This window comes from Ursus arctos, chromosome X, assembly GCF_023065955.2.
Source record: "Ursus arctos isolate Adak ecotype North America chromosome X, UrsArc2.0, whole genome shotgun sequence".
NCBI classification, from domain to species: Eukaryota; Metazoa; Chordata; class Mammalia; order Carnivora; family Ursidae; genus Ursus; species Ursus arctos.
In genome coordinates, this window is record NC_079873.1 from 40,204,339 (window position 1) to 40,226,258 (window position 21,920).

General features: G+C 46.7%; 1 long non-coding RNA gene across 1 annotated transcript in view; it reads left to right on the plus strand.

Annotated features, from left to right (window-relative positions):
• Positions 1–4,722: 4,722 nt before the first annotated feature.
• Positions 4,723–21,920, plus strand: part of LOC113266000 (uncharacterized) — a 51,297-nt gene continuing 34,099 nt past the window's right edge. The window contains exons 1-3 of the long non-coding RNA XR_003320200.4: positions 4,723–4,755; positions 7,170–7,323; positions 7,630–7,784. This is a non-coding gene — a long non-coding RNA (uncharacterized LOC113266000). The remainder of the gene's footprint in view (positions 4,756–7,169; positions 7,324–7,629; positions 7,785–21,920) is intronic.

Here is a 21,920-nt window from a genome sequence, read left to right on the forward strand (position 1 = left end):
GAATGATCGTGAAGGTGATTCAGAGATCCTCAGGGCTGTCACTGCCACAAAAGGCCGAGTGCCAGGTCCTGAGGCCCAGAGCAGTTTCAAAGGGTGGGACTGCATGAGAGGGGCCACCTCAGAGAGCTTCACTGTGGGCAGCACCCGGTAGGGGTGACATTGCCCCCCAAAGGGCCCACAGAGTGGAACACCGAGCCACAGAGGATTATCCTCCAGCTTTAAAGTTTACTGTTGTTTGCCCTGTTGGGTTTGGGTCTTACTTGGGACCATTACCCCTTTCTTCTTTCCTATTTCTCCCTTTTGGAATGGGAATGTCTATGGTATGCCTGCCCCACCATCGTGTTTTGGAAGCACCTGACTTGCTTGGTTTCACAGGTTCACAGCGGGAGAGGAATCTGCCTCGGGAAGAATCATATTTTGAGACTCCCCCGTATCTGATTTAGACGATATTTACATGAGACTTTGGATTTAGATTTTAGAGTGATGCTGGAATGAGTTATGACGTTGGGGGCTATTGGGATGGAATGCATGTATTTTGCATGTGAGAAGGACGTGAACTTTGGAGGACCGGGGCAGAATGCTCCAGACTGAATGTTTGTGTCTCCTCAAACTGCATCTGTTGAAACCAGTCCCCAGTGTGATTGATTTGGAGGTGAAGTTTTTGGAAGGTAGTTTAGTCAGGAGGCTGAACCTGCCATAAATGGGATTAGTTCCCTTACGAAAGTGACCTTAGAGAGCTCTCTTGCCCCTTCTGCCATGTGAGGACACAGTGAGCAGATTGCCGTCTGTGAATGAGGAAATAAAGCTCTCACCTGATGAAGAATCTTGTGAGCGACTTATCTTGGACTTCCCAGCCACCAGAACCGTGAGAAACAAATTTCTGTTGTTTATAAGCCACCTGGCCTATGATGTTCTGTTCTAGCAGCCTGTTAAAAGACAAACATTCAACCAAGTTTGAAGATCTAACTAGCTTTATAAAGTGATTCATGCCTGTGGCAACATCCCTTCTAGCAAGTAGAGGGGAGCTCTGAGGAGTTGTACAAAATGGAAGCTTTTCTTAGGAAGGCGAGTGGGTCAAGAAAGTTATTAGCAAAAGAGAAGATAGAATCGTTCCAAGCAAGGTCACCTTCCCTTGGGTGGAAGGACAAGGGGTCTTTAGGTGATTACTTCATCTTCCTTTGGGGGATAGAGAGGGTTCCTGTGACACATGACCTTATTGGTACTAGTCAGAAAATTCCTGGCTGACAGGTTAAGACTTAACATTTCTGGGGGAGGTTTAAACTGCAATCACGTTAGATATGAAGCTTGAAGTTTGTTGACTTGGCCTGGCGCCAGTGCCGGGTTTTTGTGTTGAGCAAGCTTAAACCGGGGCACCTGGCTGGCTCAGTTGGACGAGTATGCAACGCTTGGGCTCAGGGTTGTGAGTTCGAGCCCCACATGGGGTGTAAAGATTACGTAAATAAATTTAAAAAAAATCTAAACTGACTAAAACACCAGTCAAGGGCAAACTCGGCAGGAGTTCAGACCTTGTTGGAGAAGGTGTGTTTCTACCACCTGAGAGCAGGGAAGGTGGCTGGTTTAGCCAGACTTGAGCGGGGCTGAAGCGCCTGGACAAACAGGCCGCTCCCTGGAGCGGAGGCGGAGGCGGACTGATCAGCAGTGTGGGCGTGCAGCGGGCGCCTGGGTGCTGAGGAGGAGAACACAGGCAAAAGGCATGGAGGTAAAATTTCCTTACAATGTGCATTGATACATACCCAAGACAGGCAGAGTATGACAATTGTCAAGGAGGTCACAACTGCCTTCATGTTAATGCTTTGCTACAGGCAAAAAGCAACCTTAGCTTGACAATAGCCAGACCTCTAGGATCCAGACTGTCTTCTTTAACATACAAAAATCCTTTTGGAAACGTCCTTGATCTGTACACGCCCCCCCCCCAACTTAAAAGTATCTAATTAATTGCGCCTCACAATCCCAGTATAGCACAACTTTTGGCGCTGAAAATGTCTCAAGGATTCTTTCTTGATGGTCACTCCCGGCCCATCAGGGGCCAGCAGGGGCAGAAGGCCTGCAGAGGACAGGTGCTATGTGCAGAAGGGAAACTTGCGTACGAACGAACTACTCTTCCTGGTCCCTTGTACCGCAGGTGGGTTTTGCAGGGCCGGGGGTGGGGGTGGGGGTTGCAGAGTAGGAGATCTGTGTTGAGAGGGCTGTGGGCAGGTTTTTGCCAGGCTGAGGCTGCAAGGTCACAGAGAGATGGGTGTTCTGGGCCTGTGACTCAGGCAGGTTCCACTGGATGGCCTCAAAACCCACGGGAAAGACTCCTTCTTTCCCCTACACCAGAAATTGTAGGAAGCATCTTCCTTCTGTCCTGTCCCTCCAGTGAGTGAGTGCCCTCTACTGAGAAATCTTAACATTATGCTCACTTCAAAGGAGAAATGCTTGAAGGAAGTTGCCTGTTGATCATAAGCTATATATTGAAGAGTGCTTTTACAGCTGAGAGGCGACAAACTCATTAGCGACACATAGATGTAAAACATAGAGTGATAATAATACAAAGGCGAAAGCTTTCTACATTCCACATGAAGTTTTATTATTTTTTAAAGGATTTTATTTATTTATATGCCAGAGAGAGAGAGAGAGAGACACTCACAAGCAGGGGGAGTGGCAGGCAGAGGGAGAAGCAGGCTCCCCGATGAGCAGGGAGCCGGATACGGGACTCGATCCCAGGATCCTGGGATCATGACCTGAGCCAAAGGCAGATGCTTAACCGACTGAGCCACCCAGGCATCCCTCACATGAAGTTTTAAAATATGAATTCTAATCAGTCCATGAAAAGTTAACATATATTTAAATTATAGAGATACCACTAAAAATATACATTAAAAGGGATATAGTCAAAAATGTATTAGACAAATTAATGCTGAAGATATTTAAATAATTGAAAAGAAGGCAGGAGAGAAAAAAACAGGAAACAATCAGAAAAGTAATAAGTTATAAGACATAAATCCAAATATTAATAATTACATTAACTGTAAATATCCTATAAATTTTAGTGTTATTTGTTATAGTTCTGTGAAAAATGCTGTTGGCATTTTGATAGGGATTACATGAAATCTGTAGATTGCTTTGTGTAGTAGTAGACATTTTAACGATATTTGTTCTTCCAATCCATGAGCATGGAATATCGGTCCATTTGTGTTGATGAGGAGCAGAAGGCAAGCCAAGGGCAAAGCACAAAATAACACCCTCCTCCCGCCCCAGGTGGGATGTGTGTGACATTCCTCAGGCATTCCTGGCTGCCTGAGAACAAAGGAAAGAGAAAACCAATGGTTAACTGATGGAGATCACAGTCGTGCAGGACAAGAGTCTCCATCAATTTGCAACTGTCTTAATGATTTACAAGAAAAAAAAAGCAATCTCCAGAAACCTATTGACTCAATTTCCTGGAGCCCTAGCATCACCCTCCCCTCCATAGGATAGAAACTCTTATATCATCAATCACTCCTCACAACCCCAGTGCAGCTCTTTGTACCCAGGGCTCCTGTCCCCATGGTTTAATATAACCAATTTTTGCACCAAAGAGGCCTCAAGAATTCTTTCTTGGCCATCGGCTTTGGACCCCACAACTCCAGACCACATCATCAGGGTGGAAGAATGTTGTACCTATGTTCCAACAGACTCTCTGGGATCTTTAACATTACTAAAAATAGCAGAGAAGCAAACAAGCAAATCAATATATTTGGTGTTCTTGCTAGTGCCCCAACATCTGATTCCGCATGCTCTTCAGATTCGAAATGGGATCTGCTCTTTACGTTTCACTTGAGTAAACTTGGCCCCTGACGTACAAATGGACTACACATTCTAACCATCATCATTCTTCTAGTATTTGTCTATATTACAGTGTTCAAATGTGGGACCTCCAGAGTCTTGAACTGCTATGCAGCCACTGTCCTGATGATCCAACACTAAGTTGCTGCTGAAGCAATGTGAAGAATGTACATTTATCCAACCATGAACTATGTTCTCCAAACCATCATTAGATGAGTGGAAGCCAGACAATGGTTAAGATCTGAATTTCACAGAATAATGTTCTATGGTTGACCTCACCTGCCCTTGGCTAAAAAGAAAAGAGTAAAAACCTCTCTGGGATAGAAAGAGTGAAAATCAGCTCAGAGTGAGAAAGAAAAGGACAGCCTTGCTATTAATTGGGCTGGGGTGACGGGCACAGATAAAGACAAGTGCAAAGTTAACAGGAAATACTGTTTCTCCCAAAGTCATACAGCGGTTGTAGAATACCCAAAAGACACAATCTTCCCGTTACTACTGCTTTCTTATCAATGACCCCAGACCCACTTTGCTTTTTCATCTATTGCTGGGGACTTCCAACTGCTAAGATGCCCCTGCCATTATATATATAGGGATGCATCCACGTCCCCAACCCGCACATAATCCAGCTTCACTCCTGCCTTGGATTCCACCTGTGTGTCCCGCCTCTCCACCGTCGTTTGAAATCCACCGAATCCCGCCCCATTGCCAGGCACGCTCCCCATAGGATTCGCACACAGCTCTCCCAATCCCCATTGGTCCTATACCTACTCGGACACTAACCTAGAGTCCTCCGCCATCCCGCCCAATTCTAGAAAGCACGGCCCTTTTCCTCTCCCCATTGGCCAGTTTGGTTCCACTCAGGTTCGCCCTAGCCACGGAGGGGGTGGTAAAGGCAGTGCTCGGGTACTGGAGCGGCGGGAGTCTCAGGTGCGAGTCTATTCTCGGGACTAGGAAAGCTACTACTTGGGCCGGCGGTCTTTCTACGTGGAGGGCGGGGCATGCGCGACGATCTCCACGGTCGGCGAAACCGGTGGGGAGTCCTACGTGAGGGCCGGGGTGTGTGCGGTGGTCTGCATTGTGGGCGGAGCGAGCACGGCGTTCTACGGGAGGGGCGGGATGGTAACGTGGTGGGAGGGGCGTGTGTAGGCGTTCTAGGAGCGTGCAGCCCGCTCTACGTGGTGGGCGGGACATGTGGGTGGTTCTACGTAGGGGGCGGGGTTGGGGGGACGTTCTACGTGCGGGCGGAGCGAGCGGGGCGTGGGGGCGGTCTAACGTAGTGGGCGGGGCTGTGAGGTCGTTCTACGTGTGGGCGGGGCGAGTGGCGCATTCTACGTGATGGGCGGAGCGAATGGCCAGCTCTACGTGGTGGGCGGGACAAGTGGGTGGTTCTACGTAGGGGGCGGGGGGGCTGTTCCACGTGTGGGCGGGGCGAGCGGGCCTTCTACGCGGGGGCGGGACAGAGGGACGTTCTACGTAGAGGGCGGGGCGTGGGACGGTCAACGTAGTGGGCGGGGCTGTAAAGTCGTTCGACGTGGTGGGTGGGGAGAATGGCCCGCTCTACGTGTTGGGCGGGACATGTGGGTTCTACGTAGGGGGCGGGCTGTGGCGGCGTTCTACGTGAGGGCGGGGCGAGCGCCTCCGTCTAACGTGGTGGGCGGGACATGTGGGTGGTTCTACGTGGAGGGCGGGGTGTGTGAAGACGTTCTACGTGTGGGCGGGGCGAGTGGCCCGCTCTACGTGGTGGGCAGGACCTGTGGGTTTTTCTATGTGGAGGGTGGGGTGTGTGGGCGTTCTACGTGAGGGCGGGGCGAGTGGGGTGGTCTAACGTGGTGGGCGGGGCATAGGCGCACTCAGCGTGGTGCGCGGGACGTGTGGGGGCGTTCCGGGGGGCGGGGCGTGCAGGACTTTCTACATGGAGGGCGGGGCGTGTAGGGAAGGTATATATGGAGGAAGGTTTGTTCAGGGAGTTCTACGCGGAGAGTGGGGCGTCATGTAAGGGTCGGGGCGTTCATAGGCGCCCCCCCACGCCCCGCCCATTACTGTTTCTCGCGACCCCCCAAAAAGGTTGGGGGCTTCCAGAACAAGGGCTCAACTTGGGCTACCTTGTGGGCGTGTCTTTCGGGGCGAGAGCTTCACCGACTTGCGGGGTGGTTGCGGTGTTACCTAACCTTTGAGCTTGCGCTCTGGACGGACTGAGTCTCTGAAGTTTGTGGTTTGTGTAAACTTGGCCACTTTGTTTTCTTTTCCTGTCCGTGCCTCAGTTTCTTCAATTACGGCATTGAAGATGGTAGCTGTAGTTACCCCGTGACTGGTGCAGAGCATTCCAAGCTAGGCTGTGAGCGTACTAAAATGAAATGATGGGTTTTCTAGGGCAAGAAAGGGCCATCCTGATTAGGGGGAATGTAGGCAGGTGCTAACAGAAATAATATCTACAGTTGACATTCAGCCCTTAGGTGCTAGCATTGTGCTAAATACTTTCTTGAGGTTTTTTAAATCTAAGAAGGTACCAAGTGAGTATTATCATTATCCCCATTTTATCATTCTAAGGAGGGCGATGCATGACACATTCTTCCAAGTGCTGGGCCTCTGCTGAGCTCTGCCCCCTCCTATGTCACAGCCTCTTGCTTGTGAATCCTCTGCCCTCCAGGCACTAGGGATGGCGGAGTGCTCTTCCAAGGGATGGACTTGTCTTGACACTGTGGCAGTTCCTCCGGCAGCTGTGAAGGGGGTGGCTTGGCCGCAGGGACTGCACAAGAACAGGACCTGCAGGAATTACAAGGTCAGCCAGACCTGGTAGTACTCCCGTGACACAGTAAGGCCCCAGTCCATCGGCCCCTCCCAGGCCCAGCTCAGACCCGCTGCAGAGCACTGTGTGGACCTCCAACATTTACCTGCGTTATTTCATTTTCTGACCCTCCCCCAGAAAATGGATGCACTGAGCACTCCCCTTAACACTGTATCAATTATTCCATTAACTTTGTTTTACTTGATTTTGGACTTGCCCCAACTCTTGTCAACACACTTGGGATAGGATCTGGGGTCAAGTCAGAAGTCAGTCCTGCTCTAAAAAAAAACAGGGCGCCTGGGTGGCACAGTGGTTAAGCGTCTGCCTTCGGCTCAGGGCGTGATCCCGGCGTTATGGGATCGAGCCCCACATCAGGCTCTTCCGCTATGAGCCTGCTTCTTCCTCTCCCACTCCCCCTGCTTGTTCTCTCTCTCTCTCTCTCTCTCTCTCTCTCGCTAGCTGTCTCTATCTCTGTCGAATGAATAAATAAATAAAATCTTAAAAAAAAAAAGTCAGTGCCCTGCTGCCAAGCCACCCTCTACCCCTTCCTTCCTAGGGACCTGGTGGCTGCCGTGTCCTGTGCCCCTTAGGGATTCCGCTAGGCATCTGGGCTGGATTTTCACTGGTCTCCTCAGCTGGGTCTGCGCCCACCCTGCTGCTTTCCAGAAATCTGCTGTGCTTTGAAGACATCTATTCCTTTTGTCCACATGGTGAGTTTATACATTATAAAGAGCATTCATTTACAGTTGTTATTTTCATGTCTTAGGAAAAAACGGATTTAAATGCTTGTGGGCAGTCCACCACATTTAATTGGAAAATTCGCATTGTGTTCTCATATTTTAAAGATCTCTAGATATCTTAATTATGTTTCCTTTCTCGTTCCTGATTGTTTGTTTTCATCTTAATTTTATCTTAATCAAATTTGAGGGGTCTGTAGCCTCTTTTTTCCTTTTAGTGGGGTTTTGGTTTTGAGACTGGGAAACTAAAGACCTATTATCTTACACCCTCCACTCCAGACTCTTCATTCCCAGGTGTTTGCAGTTCCCTACCACGTTTATCCAGCACCTGTGCCCTGTCCCTCCCGATGTGACCACCTGGAAACGCCTTTTCCCAATCAGCCTGAGGGACATGACGCACCTTTCAAAACCACTCTTCTGCGGCTTCGCAGAATGTAAGTGTCGAGATTTCCTGGTGTTGCAGGGCTGCGGGGGTTCTTGTCTCATGGAGTCAAAGAATGAATCTCACAAACAAAAGGAGTGAAGTGAAAGCTTATTAAGTGAAGGTGAGAACAGAAAGGAAAGGAAAAGCGCTCTCTAGAGTGAGAGGAGTCCCGAATGGGTTGCCACTGAGGGCTTTTGTGGAAGGTCTTTTACAGAAAACTGAACTTGGTAAATATCTTGTCTATAACATTTGAGACAAAGGAGGTGGATTTGTAAATATTCTGAAAATAGCTCGCCTATATTTAGAACAAACAAGGTGGATTTGTTATGTTCCTTTCTCTCTGGTTAATATCTTGTCTATAACATTTCTCCACATCTGGGATTTCTGTGAGCCTGGTTATGTAGCCCCCTAGCTGTCTCTCCCTACCCTAGCCTCGCCTGTGCCTTACTCACTGGCTTTAGACCCCTCGAGGCCGGGAAATGTGTATTCTGCATTTCTGTGGCCCCAAACACCCAGGAAAACCCCAGGTATGTAACAGGAGTTCGAAAAAGTTTTGTTTTATGAATACTCAGTGGTGTATGGTTATCACCACATTACATTTTTTTAAAAGATTTTATTTATTTATTTGACAGAGATAGAGACAGCCAGCGAGAGAGGGAACACAAGCAGGGGGAGTGGGAGAGGAAGAAGCAGGCTCATAGCGGAGGAGCTTGATGTGGGGCTCGATCCCAGAACGCCAGGATCACGCCCTGAGCCGAAGGCAGACGCTTAACCGCTGTGCCACCCAGGCGCCCCCACATTACATTTTTTTAATTGGGAAGCTTTAATACACTGGGTGACTTGCTGTAAGCATCTCTTGTGCTGTTGGTCTTGCAAGTAGATATATACAAGGGCATAAATAATTGCATAGCATGATGAATTTCACAAATGAAAACATCCACATAACCATTACTGATTTCAAGGAACAGAACCTATCCTGTGTCAAAGGCCTCTAGCCAGAGACCACCAGGGACACGTGTGTGGCCGAGCAAGTTGGATTATTACTCCGTGCAGAGAGGGAGAGTGCACACAGTGTGGTGTCTCAGTAAGGGGGTGTTATAAGAGACTAGCAGGATGCGGGCGTCTGGTAGGTGATTTAGGGGGAGGATTGGAGAAGCCAGATGTGGCTCTAGATTGGGTGCTGGCAGGAAGCAGGGGTATTGGAAACCTACATGGTGGAGGGAATGAAGAGAGGCTGAAACTATAATTGGTAGAGAAGCACGAGTCACTCATATGAGCTGACAAAGGGGGCTGTTTGATCATTTTTGTGGTTTGGACAAGGTTCCTGTTTTTGTTTGTGGTCAGCCATGATGACAGATTTTGTCTTGGTCCATCATAGTCGTGGAGTGACTTGGTCTGTTTTTCTTCGGTGAGATTGTTCCGGTTCAACAGGTGAACACCAAGGCCCAGCCGTGTGGGGCCAGCTTCCTGGCCTCAGGGGCTGCCCCGTTCCCCCAGCATCCCAGAATTCCCCTCCTGTCTACCTCCAGTGACAGCCCCCACCCAAAGGTAACCATTATCCTGAGTTCTCTTAGGCTAGCTGAGTTGTGTCTGTGTTTGAACTTTAGCTAAATGGTACCACGTGGTATGTCCCCTTTTAAGTCAGCCTTCCAGCTAGCATTATCTTTATGAGGTTCACCCACATTGTTGCATCTGCCTGTAGTTCGCTTCCATTACTTTCAAGTATTCCATTCTATAGCTGTACCTCAGGACCTTCATCCATTCTGCTGCTGATTGACCTTTTCTCTTACTTGAAGTGCAATCGACATCGCATTGTGTCAGTCTCAGGTGTACCACATAATGATTTGACCTTCGCCTACATTGCAAAATGATCACAACGAGTCTAGTTACCATCCGTTACCATCCATGGTTACAAAAAATTCTTGTGATGAAAACTTTTAGGATCTGTTCTTCTGGCAACTTTCTAATATGAATTCTTTATGTTTTTCGGATATTAGCCCCTTCTCGAACATAGGAGTTGCAAATATTTTCTCCCCTTCAGTAGGTTGCCTTTTCATTTTGTTGATGGTTTCCGTTGCTGTGCGGAAGCATTTTAGTGTGATGTCCCACTTGTTGAGTTTTGCTTTTGTTGTCTTGTCTTTTGGTATCAGGCCTGGGGGTGGCCACACTGAGTTCTGTGTGCTTGTGAGTTGTGCATGCCTGTGAGACATGCTGACCTCCAGCCCATTTGGTGGTATGGAAATGGGGGCAGGTTCAAAGTTAACAGGATTCTTCTGCCCTCATTTATTCCAAAAAAAATTTGTTGTTGTTGTTGGGGCAGAGATTATTAAAGCGGGAGAACCCCAGTGGGGGGAGATACATTTCAGGAGAGAGTCAGGACCCCTGGTTCAGCTGCCCCTCCGCACCAAGGAATTCTTCCCAAGTGAAACCTGAAGGACCTAGGTTGTGAGGAGACAAATTCCATCACAGAGGGACTGCAAAAAAGAAACCAACTACTCTTTACAAATGAATATCTAAAACTTTATTATGTTTATTCTAGAGGGCAATGATTACTTGGGTCAAATATATGGAGAAGTTATTTTATTTAAAATGGGGCGCCTGGGTGGCTCAGTCGCTGGGCGTCTGCCTTCGGCTCAGGGTGTGATCCCAGGGTCCTGGGATCGAGCCCCGCATCAGGCTCCTCTGCTGGGAGCCTGCTTCTTCCTCTCCCACTCCCCCTGCCTGTGTTCCCTCTCTCGCTGGCTGTCTCTCTGTCAAATAAATAAATAAAATCTTTAAAAAAAATAAAATAAAATGTTTATACCCCCCAAATAATGCTCCTCGTCTAATATAGGCTTGACAGAGACTGAAACCAAGGGCATACCATCAGTACCAAATACACCCTTTGCAGCCAACATTAGCCATAGTGGGGGAGGGGCAGTGCAGGAGCCCGTAAAGGGGCCCAACAGTGTCTACCCCACTCATACAAAAAAGCAAAAAGAAAAAGAGCAAGATTTTTAAAAAATTTTTTTATTTATTGGGCGCCTGGGTGGCTCAGTGGGTTGAGCATCTGCCTTTGGCTCAGGTCATGATCCTGGAGGCCTGGGATCGAGCCCCACGCCGGGCTCCCTGCTCAGCGGGGATTCTGCTTCTCCCCTGCCCCTCACCCTGCTCATGCTCGCTATCTCTCAAATAAATAATTTTTTTAAAAAAATCTTTTAAAAAATACTTGAGAGAGACAGAGTGGAGGGGGAGGGGCGGGGGGAGAGAGAGAGAAGCAGACTCCTTGTTGAGCAGAAGGCAGACACTTGACTGACTGAGCCACCCAGGCGTCCCAAGAGCAAGACTTTTTTTAACTACACATCAGAACCGTTCACAGTACACAAGCAGAAGCGGTTCATCTGTTCAGCACCTGTTTTGTCTCATGCTGTCTATAGACCCATGTCCTGAACAGCGAGCTCCGCGTTCCCATCCCCCGGGTCAGAGTCTGTCATTGCCTGCTCTCGCTCACCTACCCCTGGCCTCTCGAGGTAGGACAGGCCAGAGCGACAGCATTTCCCACCTGGTTCTCAGCTGGAAAATGGAAATTTCCATCTGCGGCTATTGCACCGACCAAGGGTCACTGAAGCTTTCGCTTAAGACAGACCGCCATCCTCTGTGCCAGTGTGGCTCGCCCAGCCAGAGGTCAGAAGGGCCCAGAAGAGCCTCCGCCCACCATTTAAGTCTTTTCTGTGCTGGGCAGAGTGGCTGCAGCGACGGTGGCAGACGGACAGGAACGGTGATGGGGCACACAGGAAGGGCTGAAGGGGGGCAGCTCCAGCGCTGGCTAGGGGGGGGTCACTCTTCCAAGAGGGTGTGGGCAGAGGCTTCCCAGACTGGGGGGGCAGGGTGGATGACCCCTCAGGGAATGAGCCCCAAGAGGTCCTCTGAGTGAAGGGAGCAGAAGAGGGTGCTCCCCCCCCCAGCAGCAGAGAGAGGCTTGCCCGTGACGTGGAGGCCAGGTGGAAGGCTGCCATCGGGGGTGGGGGGGCTGCAGCTGGGCTCTTCCAGAGGAGTCCTGAGCACGTCCCGTCTCCCCAGCTGGCTCTGCCTTCCTGTGGAAAGGAGACAAAGCAGGATCAGTGGGGTCTAGGGTCAGGGTGATGGCCTTTTTGTTTGGGGGAGACGGAGGGAGGAGGTGGTAAGAGGAGGTGTCCTCAGTCACTGTCATGTTCTGGGTGGGCGTAGTCAGGGAGCTGTGCGCTGTCTCACACAGAGGGAGATGTCTCAGTATGGCTTTTGGGAACAGGGAGATGCTTCGTAGTGCCCTGGATGAATCTGGGGGCAGTAGCCCTCCTAGCAGGCGGGCATGGTCAATGAAGATGACCCCGGCGACCCACTCAGCTGCAATAGCTTCGCCTCTAGAACGATGCTGAGCTGCTTGTCTTACAGACACAGGACTACAGAGAGCGCGAAGTAAGGTAGGGTCACCAAGGGATGAAGTCGCATCCCTCCCAGTTGTGACAACCAAAGAAGTCTTTAGGCATTGCCAAATGGCCCCTGGGGGACAAAACTGACCCCAGCTGAGAACCACTAATCTAAAGAAACTATACGTTTCATGTCATCTACAATAGGAGTCAGCAAAGTTTTTCTACGAAAGGCTAGGTGGTAACCACTTGAGGCTTTCTGGGCCATGTGTGGTCTCTGTCACACCTACTCATCTCTGCCAAGGTAGCGGGAAAGGAGTCCTAGACAATTTGGATACAAACGGGCATGGCCGTGTTCTACTCAAACTTCAGTTACGCTAAAATTTGAGTTTCACAACATTTTCACATGTCCCAAAATCTTTTGACTTTTTTTTCCCCCAATCACTTTAAAATGGGAAAGCTTTCTTAGCTCACAGGCCATGCAAAAACAGGTGGCAGGCTGGGCTTCGCTCAAAGACCACAGTTGGCCAACCCTGGTCTAGCAGGTAGGGTTCCCGCTTTTCACGTAAGCTGCCCGGGTTTGCTACCCCCATCTGGGAATGTGCAAGAGCTTTCATAGAATGTTTTGTTTTGTTTTATCAAAGAAGCTTTCTAAAATCTCCCCTTGCTGGCTCTCTCTCTTCGGGTCCCAGTAAATAACACAGGGTGAAGCAGAGATGGAGCCCAGACTGATGTTCTGAATTCCCTGATTTCATAGATGGAGAAATTGTGTCGTACAAAAAACTTCCATGCAAAATTTTCAGTGAATTTTTTTTAACTTTCTAAGGGAAGTCTTTCAAAACTACGGAAAAATTGCAAGAATAAGACAGAAAAATCCAATATTACCTCTGTCCATGTTCACCAATTTTTTACTTTTTGCCCCATATCCTTTATTTTTCTCAATCTCCAGATTATTGGTTTTTTAACCATTTGATAGTAAGTTGCAGACGTTCTGACTTTTTTTTTTAGATTCTTATTTATTTAATTTATTTATTTATTTATTTATTTATTTTAAGATTTTATTTATTCATTTGACAGAGAGAGAGACAGCCAGCGAGAGAGGGAACACAAGCAGGGGGAGTGGGAGAGAAAGAAGCAGGCTCCCAGCAGAAGAGCCTGATGTGGGGCTCGATCCCAGAACGCCAGGATCACGCCCTGAGCCGAAGGCAGACGCTTAACGACTGAGCCACCCAGGCGCCCCTAGATTCTTATTTATTTGTCAGAGAGAGAGAGCATGCAAGCAGGGGGAGCGGCAGGCAGAGGGAGAAGCAGGCTCCCCGATGAGCAAGGAGCCCAATGCGGGACTCGATCCCAGGACCTGGGATCATGACCTGAGCCGAGGGCAGATGCTTCACCGACTGAGCCACCCAGGCGTCCCGGCGTTCTGACTCTTTACCTTTAAAAACTTACGTGTGAATATCTTTAGAATGAGGACATTCACGTGCATGGCCACAGGGCAGTTTTGAAAATTTTTTTAAAACCTGTTTAAAGCTTTATTGAAATTATAATGTACATCCCATACAATTCACATAGTAAGCGTCCAGTTCCGTGATGTTGAGCACATTTGCACCGTCATCACACAAACCAGTTAGAACACGTCCCTCACATCAAAAATTTCCCTCCTGCCAGGCTGCGGTCCGTCCCCATCCCTAAACCAAGGCCCCCACTGATCTATCTGCTTTCTGTCTCCATAGATTTACCTTTTCTAGGAATTTTGTGTGAATTGGATCATACTACACTCCTGCACGTGGGCTCTTTTGAGTCTGGCTTCTTTTACTTGGCAAAGCATTTTTGAGGTGCATTCCTGTTGTTACACATCGAAGTAATTCTTTTTATTTCTGAGTAGTGTTCGATTATATGAATATACCATGTTCCACGTTGACCAGGAGGTGAACGTTTGGAACACTCCCAATTTTGAATTCTATTCTCTTACGAATAATGCCGCTATGAACTTCCACATATAGGTGTTGACGTGAACACACGTTTCATTTCTCCTGGGCAAATATCTAATAGTAAACGGGTTGGTTGGATGGGAAGTATACGTTTAATTTTTCGAGAAGCTGGCAAATTGTTTCCCAAAGTGGCTGCACCATTTTACATGCCCCAGCGTCGATGCTGAGAGTTCCAGTTGCTCTGTGTGCTTGCCAGCGTTTTGTATGGTCAGTCGTTCTAACCGTATGATATAAAACGGTATCTCAGTTGTGACTTTAATTTGCATTTCCCTGTTGATGAACATCTTCTCATGTGCTTATTAAACACTTAGATGTCTTCCTGAGTGAAATGTCTATTCAAGTCTTTTCCCCATTTCTTCTTCCTTTTCTTCCTCGAATTTTTATGGAAATGCCGGTTAGTTAACACATGGTGTCATATTGGTTTCAGGAGTAGCATTTACTGATTCATCACTTACTTACATGTAACACCCAGCGCTCAGCCCAACAAGTGCCCCCCTTAATGCCCACCCCCCACCCCCCACCCCCATAACCCCTCTGTTCTCTATAATTAAGAGTCTCTTATGGTTTGCATCCCACTCTTTCCCCCCCTTCCCATACATTCATCTGTTTTGTTTCTTAAATCCCACATATGAGTGAAATCATGTGGTATTTGTCTTTCTCTGACTGATTTCACTTAGCATAATACCCTCTAGCTTCATTCATGTTGTTGCAATTGGAAACATTCATTCTTTTTTCACGGCTGAGTGATACTCCATTGTGTGTGTGTGTGTGTGTGTGTGTATGGATGGATGTATTTATATATACATATCACATCTTCTCTATCCACTCACCAGTCGATGAACATCTGGACTCCTTCTATAGTTTGACTATTGTTGATGCTGCTGCTGTAAACATCGGGGGGGATATATGCCTTCAGATCAGTATCTTTGTATCCTTTGGGTAAATACCTCGTAGTGCAATTGCTGGATCATACGGTAGCTCCATTTTTAGCTCTTTGAGGGCCTTCCATACTGTTTTCCAGAGTGGCTGCACCAGTTTGCTTTCCCACCAACAGTGCAAGAGGGCTCCCTTTCCTCCACATCCTTGCCAACATCTGTTCTTTCCTGTGTTGTTAATTTTAGCCATTCTGACACGTGTGAGGTGAGGTGTCTGTGGTTTTGATTTGCATTTCCCTGATGATGAGTGATGTTGAGCATCTTTTCATGTGTCTGTTGGCCATCTGGATGTCTTCTTTGGAAATATGTCAATTCATGTGTTCTACCCATTTCTTAACTGTATTATTTGTTTTTTGGGTGTTGAGTTTGATAAGTTCTGTATAGATTTTGAATACTAACCCTTTATCAGATTTGTCATTTGCAGATATCTTCTCCTATACTGTAGGTTGCCCTTTAGTTTTGTGGACTGTTTCCTTTGCTGTGCAGAAGCTTTTTCTCTTGGGGCACCTGGGTGTCTCAGTCAGTTAAGCGTCTGCCTTCGGCTCAGGTCATGATCCCAGGGTCCTGGGATCGAGCCCCACATCAGACTCCTTGCTCAGCGGAGAGCCTGCTTCTCCCTCTCCATCTGCCACTCCCCTGCTTGTGCTCTCTCTCTCTGTCAAATAAATAAATAAAATCTTAAAAACATGGCTAAGTCGGTACATTAAAAAAAATAAAAGAAGCTTTTTCTTTTTTTTTTAATTTTTTTAAAAGATTTTATTAATTTGATAGAGAGAGACAGCCAGCGAGAGAGGGAACACAAGCAGGGGGAGTGGGAGAGGAAGAAGCAGGCTCCCAGTGGAGGAGCCTGATGTGGGGCTCGATCCCAGAACACCAGGATCACGCCCTGAGCCGAAGGCAGACGCTTAACGACTGTGCCACCCAGGCGCCCCAGAAGCTTTTTCTCTTGATGAAGTCCCAGTAGTCCATTTTTGCTTTGTTTCTCTTGCCTCCAGGGATGTGTCTAGTGAGAAGTTGCTACAGCCGAGGTCACAGAGGTTGCTGCCTGTGTTCTATAGAATTTTGATGGTTTCCTGTCTCACATTTAGGTCTTTCATCCATTTTGAATTTATTTTTGTGTATGGTGTAAGAAAGGAGTCCAGTTTCATTCTTCTCCATGTAACTGTCCAGTTTTCCCAGCACCATTGGTTGAAGAGACTGTCTTTTTTCCATTGGATATTCTTTCCTGCTTTGTCAAAGATTAGTTGACCATAAAGTTGTGGGTCCATTTCTGGGTTCTGTATTCTTTTTTTTTTTTAAGATTTTATTTATTTATTTGACAGAGAGAGAGACAGCCAGTGAGAGAGGGAACACAAGCAGGGGGAGTGGGAGAGGAAGAAGCAGGCTCATAGCGGAGGAGCCTGATGTGGGGCTCGATCCCATAACGCCGGGATCACGCCCTGAGCCAAAGGCAGACGCTTAAGGACTGCGCCACCCAGGCGCCCCTGGGTTCTCTATTCTGTTCCATTGATCTACTTATCTATATTTGTGCCAGTACCATATTGTCTTGATGACTACAGCTTTGTGATATAGCTTGAAGCCTGAAATCATCATGGCCTCCGGCTTTGCTTTTCTTTTTCAGGATTGCTTTGGCTATTTGGGTTCTTTTGTGGTTCCATACAAATTTTAGGATTGTTTCTTCTAGTTCTATGAAAAATGCTATTGGTATTTTGATAGAGATAGCATTAAATGTGTAGATTGCGTTGGGTAGTATAGACATTTTAATAATGTTCTTCCAATCCATGAGCATGGAATGTTTTTCCATTTCTTTGTGTTGTCTTCAATTGCTTTCATAAGTATTCTGCAGTTTTCAGAGTACAGATCCTTTACCTCTTTGGGTAGGTTTATTCTTAGGTATCTTATTGTTTGGGGTGCAATTATAAATGGGATCAATTCCTTGATTTCTCCTTCTGCTGCTTCATTCTTGGTGTATAGAAATGCAACAGATTTCTGTACATTGATATTATATCCTGCAATTTTGCTGAATTCGTGTATTAGTTCTAACAATTTTTTGGTGGAATCTTCTGGGTTTTCTACAGAGTATCATGTCACCTGCAAATAGTGAAAGTGTGACTTCGTCCTTGCCAATTTGGATACCTTTTGTTTCTTTTCGTTGTCTGATTGCTGATGCTAGGACTTCCAATACTAGGTTATGTAACAGTGGCGAGAGTGGACATCCCTTTCCTGTTCCTGACTGTAGAGGAAAAGCTCTCAGTTTTTCCCCATTGAGGATGATATTAGCTGTGGGTTTTTGTATATGGCCTTTATGATGTTGAGGTATGTTCCCTCTAAACCTACTTTGTTGAGGGTTTTTATCAAGAATGGATGCGGTATTTTGTCGAATACTTTTTCTGCATCTGTTGAGAGGATCATGTGGTTTTTATCCCTTCTTTTATTAATGTGGTGTATCACGTTGACTAGATTTATGAATATTGAACCACCCCCGCAGCCCAGGAATAAATCCCACTTGACCGTGATGAATGAGTCTTCTAATGTACGGTTGGATTCAGTTTGCTAGTATGTTGTTGAGAATTTTTGCATCCACGTTCATCAGGGATATTGGGCTGTAGTTCTTCTTTTTCGTGGGGTCTTTCATTTGTGATTTTGAGGCCTTTCTCTTTTCTTTTTGATAAGTCTGGCTCGGGTTTATCAATTTTATTACTTCTTTCAAAGAATCAGCTTCTAGTTTCATTGATCTTTTCTACTGTTTTTTTGTTGTTGTTGTTGTTGTTGTTGGTTTGTTTCTATGTTGTTTATTTCTGCTCTAATCTTTATTATTTCCCTTCTCCTGGTTTTAGGCTTTATTTGCTGTTCATTTTCTAGCTTGTTTAGGTGTACGGTTAGGTTGTGTGTTTGAGATTTTTTTCTTGCTTTGTGAGGTAGGCCGGTATTGCAATATACTTCCCTCTTAGTATCACCTTTGTTACATCCCAAAGCTTTGGACTGTCATGTTTTCTTTTTCATTTGCTTCCATGTATTTTTTAATTTTTTTAATTTCCTGGTTAACCCATTCATTCTTTAGTAGGATGTTCTTTAACCTCCACGTATTTGTGGTCTTTCCACATTTTTTTTTTTTTTGTGGTTGACTGCAAGTTTCATAGTGTTGTGGTCTGAAAATATGCATGGTGTGATTTCCATCTTTTTGTACTTGTTGAGGGCTGATTTGTGACCCAGTATGTGATCTGTTCTGGAGAATGTTCCATGTGCACTCAAAAAGAATGTGTATTCTGCTGCTTTCGCTTGAAATGTTATGAATACATCTGTTAAGTCCATTCAGTCCAGTGTGTCATTCAAAGCCATTGTTTCCTTGTTGATTTCCTGCTTAGATGATCTGTCCATTGCTGTAAGTGGGGTGTTAAAGTCCCCTACTATCATTGTGTTATTAGCAATGAGCTTCATGTTTGTTATTAATTGATTTATATATTTGGGTGCTCCCAAGTTGGGGGCATAAATATTTATAATTATTGGATCTTCTTGATGGGTAGACCCCTTAATTATGATATAATGCCCTTCTTCATATCTTATTACATCTTTGTTTTAAAATCTAGTTTGTACGATGTAAGTATGGCTACTCTGGTTTTTTGTGTGTTGTTGTTTTTTTTGTTTTGTTTTTACATCCATTAACATGGTAGATGGCTCTCCATCCCCTCACCTTTGATCTGCAGGTGTCTGGAGGTCTAAAACGTAGCCAGCATATAGATGGGTCTTTTTATTTATTCTTATTCATTCTGATACTCTGTGTCTTTTGATTCAAGCATTTAGTCCGTTTACATTCGGAGTTTTTATTGACAGATCTGCATTTAGTGCCGTTGTGTTACCTGTAAAGTTGGTGTCTCTGGTGATGTTCTCTGTTCCTTTTTTTTTTTTTAAGATTTTGTTTATTTGACAGAGAGAGAGCAAAGTAGGAGAAGCAGTAGGCAGAGGGAGAGGGAGAAGCAGACTCCCTGCTGAGCAGAGAGCCCGATGTGGGACTTGATCCCAGGACCTTGGGATCATGACCTGAGCTGAAGGCAGCCACTTTTAATGACTGAGCCACCCAGGCACCCGTGTTCCTTTCTAGTTTTTGTTGCTTTTGGTCTCTTTTCCCCCTACTCAAAGAGTCCCCTTTAATATTTCTTTTAGGGCTGATTTAGTGGTCATGAACTCCTTTAGTCTTTTTTCTGGGAAAGTCTGTATCTCTCCTTCCACTCTGGATGACTGCCTTGCTGGGTAGAGTCTTCTTGGCTGCATATTTTTCCCATTTAGCACATTGAATATATCCTGCCACTGTGTTCTGGCCTGCCAAGTTTCTGTGTGAGATCTGCCATGAATCTGATCTGTCTTTCCTTGTAGGTTAAGGACTTCTTTTTCCCTTGCTGCTTTCGGGATTTGTTCCTTGTCTGTGTATTTTATGAATTTGACTAAGGTAAAGTCTTGGCAATAGCCGGGTTTTATTGTATTTAATGGGAGTTCTCTGAGCTTCTTGGATTTCAATGTCTGTTTCCTTCACCAGATTAGGGACGTTTTCCGCTTTAATTTGCTCAAATAAACCTTCTGCTCCATTTTTTTTCTCTTCTTCTTCTGGGACTTCTATGATATGAACGTTATTATTCTTTAAGGAATCCTTTGTTCCCTCGGTCTGCATTCGTGATCTGATACCTTTCTTTCCCTCTTTTTTCCAGCTTCATTATTTTCCATAATTTTATCTTCTGTATCACTGACTTGTTCCTCTGTCCACCCTCGTGGTCACTGCATCCAGTCAGTTTTGCACTGCGGTTATAGCATTCTTTATTTCAACCTAATTTTTAGTTCTTTTATCTCTGTAGTAAGGGATGTTCTAGTTTCTTCTATGCTTTTCTCAAGCCCAGCTAGTATCCTTATGATTATTGTTTTAAATCCTAGTTCAGACACCTTACTTGTATCTGTATTGATTAAATCCCTGGCCTTCCCGTTCTTTCTTTTGGGATGTATTCTTCTATCTTGTCATTTTGTCTGGGCCCCCATTTTGTGTGTGATTGTTAGGAAAGCCTGTTGCATTCCTGTTCCTGAGAGTACTGGCTATATTAGAAAGAAGTCCTGCACTGTCTGGGGCCTGGTGCTTCAAGAGGTGTTTCGGAGTGTGCACCCTACTGTTGTGTTTTGGCTGCTTCTTCCCTCAGATCAGTCCTCCGCCGAGTTTCTCCTGGCCTGCAGTGGGGGCTGTTTGGACCTTGTTCACTATGTGGCAAGTTCACTATGTGGCAAGTTCAAGTTTTAACTAGGTGTGTTTTGGTCTGCTTATTAAGAGAAGCTAGATTCTGGGGCGCCTGGGTACTTCCATCATTAAGCGTCTGCCTTCGGCTCAGGGCGTGATCCCAGAGTGCTGGGATCGAGCCCCACATCAGGCTCCTCCGCTGGGAGCCTGCTTCTCCCTCTCCCACTCCGCCTGCTAGTGTTCCCTCTCTCGCTGGCTGTCTCTCTCTCTGTCAAATAAATAAATAAAATCTTTAAAAAAAAAAAGAAGCTAGATTCTATTTCCCCTAGAGCTGAAGTTGTGCAGCGTTCTATGATTGATAGACTTGGTGCGTGCGAGGGGTTTGTGCTGGTCTTCTGGGGGAAGTGCCTGCTTCGCTGATTCTCAGGCAGACTTCCACTTACAGAGCTTGGGGCTTGGTGTACATGGCTCTAGCCTCCACTGGGGGGCACTGTGTTCCTCACTGAAGTTGCTCAGTGCTGATCGAGGGGGCAGGGGACTGGCCTCACCCTGCTGTCTTATGCTTGAGTGGGGAGTTCGTGCCCAGCACTATTCGGAAGCCCTCGCAGAAGAGCACGCAGTCTCCCCTCTTGTGTCCCTAGCTTCCGTCAGATCCCGGCCTTCACCCTGTGTGTGTCAAGCTGTCTCCCTGCCAGGTGGCACAGTACTCCTTTGTCTTATCTCAGGTGCACCACCAGGTTGCAAAACTCCAAATTTTAGGGACCCGCATGGTGCAACCTCTCACTGATCCTCTGGGGGAAGGCCTTGCCACACCGCGGCCAGTGCCGGTTTGCGCCAGAAAAGCAGTGCCACGGCCGCACGGCAGTTCAGAGTGAATGGTAACGCATAGCAGAAAGGTTGCCGCCCTCAGCAGGTATCTCTGTTCCTATGCTAGGGAACAGGGCATCACATGGGCGCGCGCCAGCTCTTTGGTCCCCAGAAAGCCTGTGCCACCTCTCCCAGATGCATTCCAAGAAGGGCAAGCGTTTCTTTCCATGTGACCCAAGGGCTCCTCAGAGGATCGGGGCAGGCATGCACGCAGTGCCGCACGACTTCGAAAACTTAAGACTTTGAGTTCCACTGCTTATAAAAACTTTAGTCAGCCCTTCCCCTTTTCCCAGTCAGTGGTCTGGGGGAAGAGTTTTTCTTGTGCGATCCCCTGCGCACTGCTTTCTCTCTCTCCTCTCTCCATGATCAGGGCTCCCTCCCCTCTCCAGCACCCACAGTTCTTTTCTCCCCCAAATCAACCTTTCGCAGCTCCTACCTTCCACGATGGGGCTGTTTTTCTACCTCTAGACGTGCAGTTTGCTTTCTCAGTCCTCAGATTAATTCCTTATTTAATGTTCAGAGTGTTCAGAATGATTTGATATTTATCCAGCTGTGTTTGAGGGATGAGGCAAGCTTAGGGGTCCCCTTACTCCTCCACCATCTGAAGTCCTCCCCATTTCCCCATTTTTTTATTAGGTGGTTTGCCATCTTCTTGCATTATAAGGGCGTGGGTTGTTTTTTTTTTTGTATATTCAGGGTGTAATTCCTTATGCAACATATGATTTACAAATATTTCCTCACAGTCTGTGGCTGGTC